Raw genomic sequence first — 12273 nt, 5'->3', positions numbered from 1 at the left:
GATCAATAGCCCTCTCTAGTAGAAAACCATCTGTGGTTTCCTACACATAATATAACGAGAGGGAGTCAATATGGATGCATTGCTTCAGTTTCAGACATCCCAGGACAAAATCTACTTTATGGAAGGAGTAGGAGAACTGTAATCCTGTTTATACTTTAATGCTTCAATTAATGGACTTATCCTGGTCATTTTGCAGTCCCCAGAATGAGAGATATTGCATCTCGGTGGCCCATCAGAAGTCAATTTCTTTACACGTTTTCTGCTTCAGTCCAAATGTTGAAACTAGTGAGTAAGCATCGGGGCTGGTGTTTGATAATTTTTTATTCTGTTTTGGATAAGTTGTAAACAAAAAATATATATTATTAAAAGTCAATCACCTGTGATCTCCCCTCCCCAAGCAATAAAGCTGTTGGAGAAACATGCACTTTAAGAATTGATAGTTTAGTTTTAGATTGTTAGTATTTGGGTTTCATTTAGTTTAATTTAGTTAGTTAGTTAGTTAGTTAGTTAGTTAGTTAGTAAGTAAAAAGACAACTTGGTTTTAATAGTAATTACTGCAGCAGGAGGACAGATTGTAAGGGTAAAGGGCACCAAATAGCATTTTAAAAAGGGGACCCTGTGCTTTGTCAGGGATAACACTTTTGGGGCTAAAACCTTCAAAAGCTTCAACAATCTCCTTCCTTCCTTATCTTTAAACTTTATTGGCTGAGTGGAACATCAAACAGGCTTTAATGTTACAATCACTTAAGGTAATAAAACGAAAATGGACCTACGTGGTCAGTGATATTCTGATAGGTTAAGGAATAAGGTGTGATGTCCTAAGGTTAAGTCTATATTAACATCGTATTGTCTTGTCGATTCTGTTATGACCAGTGCTGAGGGAAAAAGGAACACGCATCTGTTTGACTGTATTGATACAATATCTTTGTTGAAATCTACAACGGAGTTCGGAATCACAATAATTATTTATACTGACGGATGCATAAAGGAAATAATGAATACTAACTTCTAACTAACCTTTGTTTTTAAAACAACTGGCAAGCCAACTAAACAAGGTACTGCATTTCTTACCTTATTTTTCTATAAAATCGAAACAAGTTTGTTTAAAGCAAACTGAAATTCAGCGGCACGAAATCGGGCAGGATTACAGCTGAATAAGCTTTTGTAGCAACAATCACCCAACAGAAAGGAAAATCTGAAACTGACTAGTTGGAACGAACCATAACTGAAAAATGGAGGAAGCGAGAAGCCAGGAGCTGGATGCTCTGGGCAGCTGCATGTGTGGCAAAGCATTGTGCAGAGGGTGTATACATTCTCTCAGAGGATGCAGATGTGTATGAATGTATTTTGGATGTGTGTGAAGAACGCAATCAAAAGGGAAAAAAGAAAGAAAACAAAACAAGCAAATTGTGTGATGGCAATGACTCAAAATACTAAATATTTAAAAGGATAAAGTAGATCAAATACCTGAAGTGAAATGTCAAATACATTTGGAAAGTGAATCAATAACAAATAGACGAGACCTGGAAGCGTCGACAGGTTACTTCATGCCACCACACAATTAGAATTGAGAGGCGAAAATAGGAGTTGCGGGATAGATTTAATTCTGCTTTGTTAGAATTGGGTAAAACTCAGAAACGACTGAAAGATACTCCGATAGCATATCAGAAACTATGGAACGTTTCAGGAGAAAACAAAAATAGAACTCTTGTGCAAGAATTGAGGCAAACAAGACAGACTGAAAAGGCAAAAACAAAAGGAGGTGGTAATTCAGAGGAGAGTTACAGCTTTGGGGTTATCACAGCTTTCTGAGCAAAGTCAGTCAGAGGAACTGACAGACAGAGGAGCGCCATTGGGGGTGCAGGAACAGGCGGCAACAGGCAACGTTACAGCAACAGTCAGTTATGGCTGCAGCGGCAGCAGATGAGGAAGATGAGGAAGATGAACAGCTGGTAGATACTTATCAGCTGTATGCAGAAGGGCTTAAACAATCTCTTGGTAATATAGCTGACAGAGTGAAAAATAGGCACGGTCAGCAACTGTTTTCTGGTTCCCCTAAGAGGAATAAACCGACAACAATAATACAACAACAAGTTGCTCCCATTGTTACATGGAGAGTAAGGACAACGAGTACTGCAGATTGTCAGGGTCTATCCACATACAATTACGCCGATTGGCCAATAGTGCGGGACTTGTCTATCTGAATAAAACATTTTGCAGCAACAGCTGCCAAAATGGGACGGTGTTGGGGATCCGATATCATTAGTTGATAAGGTTCGCCCCTCACAGCAATCAAGTGCTTTGACTGAAAGATTTTTGTAAATTGTTACAAGCAATATTGCCCTATGATGTCCCTGTTCCAATAGATCTTGTTACACCCACTCCACTGGCCAATGTTAATGATCCAATTGTCTGGCCAGTGCATGAGACACGCTTAGAATTTGTGTGCCAAGCCGTCGGATACTGTGTCACGGCCGACATTAGCAAAATTCTAGAATGTACATCAAAGGAAGATCAACACCCTACAGACTTCTTGAGAACTTTTGTGACAGTATACAACCGAAATTGGGGTACTGCACAACATTTTTAATTAACAGAGAACGATGTTACATTCTGGGGTTTGGTTATTAATAAAATACAAATATTGCGTTACTCCTGCCTGTCAGCATTTGCTTCTGACACATGCTCGAGACTTCAAGAGATCCTCTCCCAGCAAACGTGGGTCGGGATATTCATGAATCGCTTATCACTTGGAGAAAATCAGTAGCAGATACGCTACCCCCTAATGTAGTTAATACGAAAGTGTCTCCAGTAGTCACCAATGGAGGTTAAATTATGGGGAACTGTTTTAATTGTTATAAACCAGGACATCTGCAGAAAGACTGTAAAAGTCCTTGTATGTGTATTAATTGTAAGCGATTTGGACACACTAAACAGCAATGTTATTCGAGAGGAGGAGGTATGCAGGCTAGAGGACCGAAGCAGACAAACTGTTTCAGTCAGCACACCACAGTGTAACCACGTCCACTGCTCCGTCATATACAGAGCTAACTGCATTGCTCCAGGGGCTGCAAGCAAACAGCAGTCAGGGTCATGGTAGTAAGAGAGATTCTCCACCATGACTGTTAATACATAGTAGATATGTAATTGTGTACAAGATTGCCAGCCAAGTAGCATTAAAATGGGATGATACCACAATATTCCTGCTAAAGGTGATATACATTCAGAGAGGGAAAAAAAAAAAAAAAACATGGAACACGCTTACATTGTATCAGTAGCCAGACTGGTTTGTGGTGTAGGTTCAACTAATCGCCTTCGGTGTACTGCAACCTTCAGCAAGGCGCACATTGGTATAGATTAGCAACATTTTTATATTTATGATGCAAATTATGCTAATCCCAGGGGTTCTGCCCTATCGGTTTCAAATACTGACACCACATTGCTTGTTGACATGGCTGGTGTAACCCAGGCATTCCATATGGACCATCTACACTGGAGGTTCTGTCATTACTTTGCACAGAGGCGTGTGGCTGTTGCTGGTTAGAGACCCAAAAGGAAGGACTGTTTTTGCAGAAAATACATGAAGAGGAGAGTATTAACAGCTGTAATGAAATTGATATTATATACATAATCTAACCATGACTTGGCTATGTAAGATGGTTTCTACAAAAATGCAGATAAAAAACATGGGTAATGTGTCATGGTGCAGGATAGTATACTAGCAGCCCTCCAGTGTAAAAGCTGCAGCATCTTTTGGGCAACTGCAGATACCATCGGATTTACATTGGTTTATTTTAGTTCCAATGCGGAAAAACTGCAGTCCCTTAGTAGGTCTTCAAAACCCCATGAAAATTCTAAATCGGGAGCATTAGTGGTACACTAGGCCACGATATTGCGACAAATGCCCCCCTGAAATAAAAAAAATGTCCCGCCTAATTTCTCTTAACGCGCCCATGTGTGTCCCTTCCCAGACCAGACGCAACACCAATACACAGTAAATTAATGCATGTTGTGTATTAACATGACATGTATGACGACAAGCTAATCTTTTTTACATTTGTGTTTTTATAATTAAACTCCCTTGCCATTATTCTCCAAAATACTGTGAAATTCATCTGCTGTAAAAACTTATTAAACACAGTACCTGAAGCAGATATACACGTTTATCATTTCAACAACATCATTGTGTGTTGTAAAAATAAAGCAAAAACTGTTTTGAAAACTGTCCAGACTATTTACTTGGGGGACAAGAATGAAAAATGCCATTTTTGATAGGGAATTGTCAAAATAAGTAAAGGGGCAGCTGGAAAGTAAGAATTTACCAGTCAGGACAATGGCATTTAAATACTACTACTATTAAAACTATATCTGTTGGTAATGTGGTTTCTTCTAATGCAGCAGTTTTCAAACTGGGTTATGTGAGAAATTTTGAAACAGCAAGACCACATTTTATTTAGTACCACTTGCCAATCTATTGCAAACTTTGTCATGTAATTAACGTTTAAATTGCCAACATCAAACTGATGACAGAGCGTTAAGTGCACACATGACTAGTTTACATATTAAAATACGTACGTTTTAAATAAGCCCTGTTTAAGTGTCATATAAACAGTTAGATGGTTACTGCAGTCTATCTTTAGGATAAAAAAAAAAAATACATTTAAAAAAAAAAACTAAAAGCCTAGTCTTTAACTAATTTTATTTCCTGTGTGCGTTTGTGCCTTTAGTTTACGTTTTAGTCACCAAGAATTTTAAAATGTCAATATGTTTTCATAATGAGGTCAGCTGTAGAGATGCCTGGATAGTGAACTTTTATTTGACGACTTTTCTGTGATTTTATTATCAGTAAAAATACATGGATTGTCATTTGCTATCACGGAATAGTATTATATATATAGTAATATATATATATTCCGTTATGATACTATAAATTGTGTAATTGTATCCATCACAAAGCTTGTCCATTTTATTTACAGACCTTTTTTCTGTTTTTATTATGACTCACTCAGATGGGGGTACACCGTGGATTATATTTTTGAAAAGAGGTATGCAGCTGAAGGATTGAAAACCCTTTCCAATGTGATTTGGTACAATGAATATCCTTTACTCAGTGATACACCAGCATCACTGTGAAACATTTCCCAATATTTTCCCCAAGTGACAGCGAGTACTGTATAGACACACCTTGGTTGTATCTAGAGTTTTACAGTTATTGTTTGTTCTTCAGAAAGAAAAGGTCAGTAAACTCTGTTGGCATATTTAAAAGAAACAAAAATAAGAAATGGTGGTTGGTTCTGAATAAAACAAACATATTGACCCCCTCACTGAAGACAATGTCCTGCTAACGGTTTGAGAGGGGGCCACATTGACCCTCAGTCTGAAAGTCCAGAAGCAAACTCTGCTACATTTACCACTCCACAATTTCACATGCTGTCTAAAACACCAAAAAATAAGAAACAAATGTTGCCAATAAAATTTATTTTGCCTGTGGCATACAAATTAACAAAAGTATTCTCTTTAGTAGTTGCAGTTTGCTCACTGCACATTAAACTAATCAAGAGTTCTTCCTTTTGGAGATTATCCCTGGGGATATTCCACATGAGGAGAGAGAGAAGAAAAAAAAAGGTTTCCAAAGTAATGAAATGTTTCACAGAAAGACAATTAAAAACATGTCCTGTAAACTAAAAGGTGAAAGGTTCCAAGCAGTAGCTGTAGGGTGTACAAATCACAAAATATATATTTTTTTTATTTATTTATTTTTTTTTTTAAAGTAAGCCTAGGACTACACATATTCAAGGTTGATCAATATCACAGCACATCTGAATCAATTGCTGCCCTAAGTCATGAAACACCCTTTTAATATTAATTACTTTCTTCAGACGACTGCATTCATTTTCAGTGTGTCTGAATGTATGACTGTTCTACTGTAGAAAATAATGCATTACCACATAATACATTTTTATGAAGCACTGAATTAACGGAAAGAGAGACTATGTATTCAGTCATATTTGTGTATAGAATTGAGTCCAAAAGCGTGATCCTTCCTCTGCACAACCAATCAAGGGTAAAAATGCATCGACTTATCTATAGAAATATAGGGCTACATGCAGTAGTAAAGAATTAGTGCAAGTGGTTTGAATCGTCTTGCACAAGTATTTTAACCAACTTGACATTGGTCAGAGAGGACTGTGGTATGCTTTTTCACATTTGTTTATTTTTTCCTTGGCCACAGTTTTCCTGGTCAAGTGGTGAACAGCCCCTCTACATTTACAACTGTAAACTGTAAATTGTTTGAATGTTGTTCATTTTACACTCCACAGTAAACATTTTATTTATTTACAAAAATTTGTTTAGCTGTGGAATACATCCTTGAATACACACTGCCATTTGAGAGAGCAGGGAAGGATACAATATCCTGCAACAAAATGATAAGCCCCATTTATCTCACAAAATGGTGGACAGTCAGGGTCTCAATTTCTACATTACCAGCTTTTGCAATTGTCAGATTCATTGTACAATGTATAAACCAAAGTAACATATTTATTGAGCCCTACTTCCAAGCCACAAGCCCCCACCCCACAGTACTGCTTACAGAGCACCTCATCATCATCGGGGTTAGTAAAAGGGGCTTGAATCATTCCAGGGATTCTCAAGGGGAAAAAAAAAATCCTCACAAATCCGGTTACCTTTAGAAAATCTTTTTTTTTTTTTGCAAGAGCATGCTATATTTCTCCTTTATCAAGTAAGAGCAAAATTCTGTTACAATGGTGACCAAAAATGCTATGAACTTAAAATAATTATTTCCGACTACAGTGTGACAGTAGACTTCCCTCACCACAACTCAATAAATTAACATATTTGAATAATGTGTATTTTGGCAGCAGTACATCAGATTGGCCTTAAAAAGAAGGGATTAGCCTTAAGTGTAAAACAACCGTATCATGACATCACCACGAGTCCAAGACCATGCAGACATCACCGCATGAGCCATTACAGTGACTGCCTCTAACAGGGGTACAACAATACCACGACACATTACAGTGCCGACAATTACAGCGCTACGACATTACTGCGACGGACATTACAGCGCTACGACATCATCCCCCTGGCCTCCCTCAGAATGCAAGTTTTAATATGACCTAGCAGTGGCACAGAGACTCATTACTCGTATTGCACAATTGCAAAGCAGTTGCATACAAGGTTTGATGAAGATCTCTTGCAGATTGATATATTAACCTTGGATAGAATTAGAAAACACTTTGGAGCATAATATTTAAGTGTGCGGGTACTATGTTTAACTTTTAAAATCTTTCTCCCCTGGATGTGTGCATGCTTTATCTTTGTTTACTACCAGCCCCCCCATCCCATTTCTCAGAGCGTCCATTTCTCAAGGAAGAAATAAACAGTAGTTTGTGTTACCGTTATTTTGCCCCAAAACTGCCTTTGGTGTGTTTCTTTTGTCCGTTGCCGTCACAGTATGTAGAAACGTTTATTTGCCTGTTTGGCAGGGAACCTAAAAATGTGTATACAGTGGTCATCCAAAGTTTAAAAGCCCTAAATTTAAGGAAATGCAACACCCTAAAATTAATGTTGAATACATGTATATACACGGAACAAAAATATAAAATGCAACATGCAACAATTTCAAAGATTTTACTGAGTTACAGTTCATATAAATTCTTTAGGCCCTAATCTATGGATTTCACATGACTGGGAATACAGATATGCATCTGTTGGTCACTGATACCTTAAAAAAAAAAAAAAAAAAAAAGTTAGGGGCGTGGATCAAAAAACCAATCAGTATCTGGTGTGACCACCATTTGCCTCATGCAGCGTGACATCTCCTTCACACAGAGTTGATTAGGCTGTTGATTGTGGCCTGTGGAATGTTGTCCCACTCCTCTTCAATGGCTGTGCGAAGTTGCTGGTTGTTGGAAAACATGGATTGAGAATTGATTAGCAGTTTGCTACGCATGTGGACTGGCAGAGCTATGCTGGTGTTCTTTTCTGAAAAGAGACTAATATTGCAGATAGCAGACTGTTTGGTTCAAATTACATGTCATGCAAACATTGTAATGTTGAGTATTCTGTTTGTCCTGTACCTGGGACCAGACTCCCTACATATTTCAATAAACCTGGCAACTGATTGAAGAAAAGGACTTTTCTTGCATTTTCTTGAATCTACTTAATCACCATAGTTTTTATAAGTTACTTCACTGGATATTGGCGGGCACTGGAACACGCTTTTGTACACATCGATCCAGAGCATCGCAAAAATGCTCAATGGGTGACATGTCTGTTGAGTATGCAGGCCATGGAAGAACTGGGACATTTTCAGCTTCCAGGAATTGTGTACAGATGCTTGCGACATGGGGCCATGCATTATCATGCTGAAACATGAGGTGATGGTGGCGGATGAATGGCACGACAATGGGCCTCAGGATCTCATCATGGTATCTCCGTGCATTCAAATTGCCATCGATAAAATGCAACTGTGTTTGTTGTCCGTAGCTTATGCCTGCCCATACCATAACCCCACCGCCACCATGGGGGACTCTGTTCACAACGTTCACATCCGCAAACGGCTCGCCCACGCCGCCATACACGCTGTCTGCCATCTGCCCGGTACAGCTGAAACCGGGATTCATCCGTGAAGAGCACACTTCTGCAGCGTGCCAGTGGCCATCGAAGGTGAGCATGTGCTGAATATTATTCTGCAACAAGTGAAAAACTAAATAAACTAACAAAATTGGCAGATAAACAGCACGTGTTAAATAAATTGGACCTGACTCGCCCGACAAACGCTGAATAAATAGACCGCTAAGGGTTAACAGCAGTTGCAGGAACTTTTTAGGTGGTTTCGAGTTTAAAACTCTTTTCACAAGTCACTGAACGAAAACATTTGAATCTCTAATATCCTTCTACAGGTTTGTTAAATGAAATATTTTATAAGTGACTGACCAGTGTAGGATCCAGTTTCCTAAGTAGATCTTGATTGTATAGTGCTTAAAATACTAGGAGCACAAATAGCTGGTAAATACTCACTAAGTGACATTAAATGTGTGTCTAATTCTCAACACAGGGTATATAAATGTTACATTTTAACAAAACAAGACATTTTCAACAACTACAATCTTACATGCTCCACCTATAATTCTGTGCACATAAATTAAGTTCTCAGTAGGTACATCCAGAAAAAAAAAAAAAAAAAAAAAAAACCACATTTTTGTGATGACACACAACTCACCTTTTTTGTTTTATTAATTGACTGAAATATGGTAGAGGGACAGCCAAATTACTCAATGTAGATAGCATTAATCCTTTGGGACAATGAACAGAATATTCTCAATAGGCTTAGGTTTATGGTTAAGGAATTACAAACAGTGCTTGAAAATATTATGTTGCATTTAGCCTAAATAGTGAAAACATCATTTACAAGTAATATACCAGAACTGGATGGTACAATCTTCAAGCTTCACCATTGAGCTTTGAATCTGTACCCGTAACGACACTGGTGTTTAATTTTCCCCCAAAGAGACACATATTTACTATATGTGACTTGTTTAATAGAATTTCAATATCCTGTCTAACTATGTCACGTAATGGTACGACCAAGCTTATAACCCATTATAAACCGCATGGCTTCACACCAGGAGCCTCTTTAACATAAAGCAGTATCATGAACTATCAGAAAAGAGGGGAAGATATGGTAAAACATCTTTAATCTATACCTTTGTGTGGGGTGTTTTATTTAACCACCAAAGACGCAATACTAGCACTCCGATGCAGCCAATTGAAAAGTAATATACTTCCCCACCTCTTATTACGCCACTATAGTTACAAAGCTATAATGCCTTGGGCACCAGCTACAATAAATCCTATTAAAATCATCTTCAGAACATGCACCTCATTATGAATCACAATATGCCTGGTTCCCAAAGACACTGTATAATGAGGGAGGACTGCACATCAAAAAGGATTACAAAGACTGGATACCCATGTAGTTCTGAATTGGTCTAATTGATCTCCTAGTTTTTGTCCTTGTAAAACAGCTTCTCTTTTTGTATCATTAGCAACACAAACTAAAGCCCAGTGTCTGAATAGTGCTCTTCAAGTATAAGCACCTTCGTCTGAACAATTAACTCCCAAACAGCCAGGGCTTCGAGCAAACTCCTTCTTCCAGTGGGAACTAAGCTGTATTCGGTCTTAATGGCAGAGACCCCCATTGTGCCAAATGGCACCACATAAATCACCCTTTCTGTAGTTAGAATAATGTGTCAGCGGGTGCTACATTTTAAGTAGTCCTCTATCAAGCTTTGCCTATTGTTTAAGTTGTTCTTGCTTTTGAAAAACATACCCTGGATATTTTAAATAAGGGCTGCTAAGTGGAATAAAATGTATTGCTAGGGCCTGAGCTCCATTTGCAGTTGCCTGGTAAGTTGTGTGACAGTTGATGTACTGTATATTACTTCTGGTTCAGTGATGTTACTTTAAAATCAACCAAGCACCATTTGCTAGTATCTGGATTAACCAATCAAGTGGCATATTGGTTAACAGAAATTCCTCCAAACGAGGGGTCGTGCAATGAATCCTCTTTGAGCATGTATGAACCCAAAGCGATTCCTTACATGCATATTATGCAGTCTGCAGTCAGAAATGAGTCTGCACCTTGAACACTATTTTAGTAATGCTGCTGCAGAACTCTGTGTTATTATGGAAGACAAAGTAATTGTCAAAAATAGGCTACTTATGGAATGTAATACATTAAATCTTACATTTCTCCCAACTCAATGCTGTATGAAACCAGCCGGAGGTGCGCTTAACAAACAACAGTTAGGTTGTTTAAAACTGCAGTAGACACATCCTACAAAATAAAAAAAAAAAAACACGTCAGCTCTCTCTCTAATCTTCAGTCTCACACAGATGATGGAAAAAGTCCTTGTGGGATACCTAACTACAGTAAGGCTAGTTGAAATGGTCTTTATGAACCTTGGTGTCCTTAAACTTTTTAAAAACTAGACGACATGAACATGAAAAAAAAAAAAAAAGACAGAAATTGGAAAAAACATGATCCATGCGTAAGAATTTTTTAAACCCTTCCACCAATGGTATTTTGACACAGCACAATGTCACCTGGTGGCAACATGTTTTCAATATCTTTTATCATTTTATACTCCTACCTGCAACCTCCGCTCACATGATCTTAGATTGTTGAGTGCCCCTCGTGCTCGTCTATGCACTATGGGCGACAGGGCATTTAGTTGCTATGCCCCTAAATTGTGGAACTCTTCCTATAAAGATTAGGGACTCTTCTACTTTGAGTGTTTTTAAATCGAGTCTTAAGACTTGCAGAATCATAAGAAAGCCTTTCTAAAAATGCATTTCTGTGTTTGGGTTCTGTGTTTTGATGCCTTGTTGTATTTTCTTTTGTTAAGCACTCCGAAACAAATCCTTTTAAGGGCGTTATATAAAATAAAGATTACTACTACTACTACTACTACTACTGGTGGTTGAATGTTGCAATGGTGAAAATCAAGTTAAAATTCCTGTACACAACTAGCATACACATGCGGTATATCTAATCCTTTCATAGACTTCATATTGCCATCCAGCAGTAGGAACAGGGATGGGAGCAGAGCAAAGTAGCCAAGACGGAAAATGTATGACGTAGAGTGCAGCAACGCAAACATTTGTAGCATTTTATATTTTAACAGTAGTTGCATGTAGCCTATACACTACAAATACAAAGCAAATACACTATACTACCTATAGAAACAAACACACTGTGCACAATAGTTGCACAAACAGTTTCATTTTACAAAACAAAATGCAAACAAACTTTTAAAAAACAAAAAGCTGCATTGCTTGTTTCTCAGCTTATTGTAATAACTTGCTTCCTCTAAGTCACAGTGCGTAAGGGTTTCTTGTCAAGCAAATACATAAAAAAAAAAAAAACAACAACCACACACTATGCTCCTGCTGCCTTCAAACCAAAACTAAAAGCTTATTACTGTGCTGCAAATACCTTGTTTCCAGCTAAACATGGCTGCTTGTTTTCACTGCATTTTCTCAGGTACAGTTAATCAAAGATATTCTATTTATTTCTATTCTATTAAATAGAATATCATTGAGTATATGTCAAAGGTCAAAACAGTATTCAAACATTGATACTCACGTCGCTATTGAAACACTCTTTAAAACTGTATCAACGTTCTATAAACGTGTTGGCTGCAGAAAAAACCCTAACAAGCAGACGAAAATACTTACATATTT

At 37.9% G+C, this 12273-nt stretch overlaps 1 protein-coding gene across 1 annotated transcript in view; it reads right to left on the bottom strand.

The window, feature by feature from the left end:
- Positions 1-12273, bottom strand: part of LOC121314902 (eukaryotic translation initiation factor 3 subunit H-like) — a 122305-nt gene that overhangs the window by 66091 nt on the left and 43941 nt on the right. The window lies entirely within an intron of this gene.

This window comes from Polyodon spathula, chromosome 4, assembly GCF_017654505.1.
Source record: "Polyodon spathula isolate WHYD16114869_AA chromosome 4, ASM1765450v1, whole genome shotgun sequence".
Classification (NCBI taxonomy): domain Eukaryota; kingdom Metazoa; phylum Chordata; class Actinopteri; order Acipenseriformes; family Polyodontidae; genus Polyodon; species Polyodon spathula.
This window is presented reverse-complemented; position numbering and strand designations above follow the sequence as displayed.